Consider the following 1,269-nt stretch of genomic DNA (forward strand, 5'->3'; position numbering starts at 1 on the left):
TATATATATATATATATATATATGTGTGTGTGTGTATTATTATTATTTATGATAATAATAATAATTATTATTTTGTGTGTGTGGCTAAGGGGGGGCACATGTGATAATTGATTGATAATAATTGTTTACGTTAATATAATAATTTATACTTTTGACTCATCTATTTTCTTTAAAACGAGTTTAAAGGCTGAAATGTGAAGTTTATCATTTTATAAAACTTTTTGTTTTTGTGAAAACCTGTACCTGAACTGTAAATCATGATTTTTACAGTTATTTATACAGTTTAATTTGTGACATTGCCCTACCCCGCTAATATAGTATTATTTTATTTGTGCAGGTCTTAAAAAGTCTTACATTTCATCTTAAAATCCTGCAGATACCCTGGATTAAATTCAGTTTTAGTTTTTATTTATTCCAGTTAGTAATTGTAGTGATTCAACTTAAACTTATTTCAGTTTGTTGCTAAGGCAACATTTTGTTTAGTTTTAGTTTTTAGTCTTTCATCTAATATTTGTATTTCATTTCAGCTTATTTCTATTAACAAGATTGTTTTAGTATTGAAGTTTAAATCTCATGTATCCTTTCAGGAGCACGTCCAAGTCATAGTTCTCCTCAAAATCAAAAGAAAATGTACAGTAGTTTGTAGCAAATGAAGTGTCTGAAGAACAGTTGTATCTTCAGGCGTTTCTTGAAAAGAAACCTAAATACACGCTGTCTGAACACTGAAATCTGAATGTCAGCGCTGCTCTCTGATGTGTATGTCTCAAAGCTGGTGATGATGCCAAGATCCGCGTGTGGCAGATTCCCAAAGGAGGCCTGACGGAAACCCTGACTGAGCCGGAGTGTGTTCTGCGAGGTAAGAAGCCGGCACATGTGACTTCTGAACTGTAATAGCAGTATTTTGGTAGTGTTTTATTGACATGAACCTTGACCAATGACAGGACACACGGAGAAGATTTACTCTATCAAGTTCCATCCCCACGCGTCCAGCCTGCTGGCTTCCTCCTCCTACGACCTCACGGTGAGACTGTGGAACCTGGAGACAGGAGAGGAAGTCAAACGACTCAGCGGACATCAGGACCAGGTCTGTCTGTCTATCTGTCTATGTGTCTGTCATTTTATCTATCTGTCTGTTTGTCTGTCTTGTCTAACTGTCTTTGACTTTGTAGATATCAAGCCAACTCACTGTTTTCTCTCTTAGATATTTGGCATGGCTTGGAGTCCAGACGGGAAACTGCTGGCCACTGTGTGTAAGGACGGAAAAGTGCG

At 36.6% G+C, this 1,269-nt stretch overlaps 1 long non-coding RNA gene across 1 annotated transcript; it reads left to right on the top strand.

The window, feature by feature from the left end:
* The first annotated feature begins 694 nt into the window (after window positions 1-694).
* LOC107681666 (uncharacterized) lies at window positions 695-1,269 on the top strand. The gene is made up of 3 exons (XR_001633282.1): window positions 695-856; window positions 942-1,084; window positions 1,202-1,269. It is a non-coding gene; the product is annotated as an uncharacterized LOC107681666 (long non-coding RNA).

Source organism: Sinocyclocheilus anshuiensis, unplaced genomic scaffold, assembly GCF_001515605.1.
Source record: "Sinocyclocheilus anshuiensis isolate Anshui unplaced genomic scaffold, SAMN03320099.WGS_v1.1 scaffold23095, whole genome shotgun sequence".
NCBI classification, from domain to species: domain Eukaryota; kingdom Metazoa; phylum Chordata; class Actinopteri; order Cypriniformes; family Cyprinidae; genus Sinocyclocheilus; species Sinocyclocheilus anshuiensis.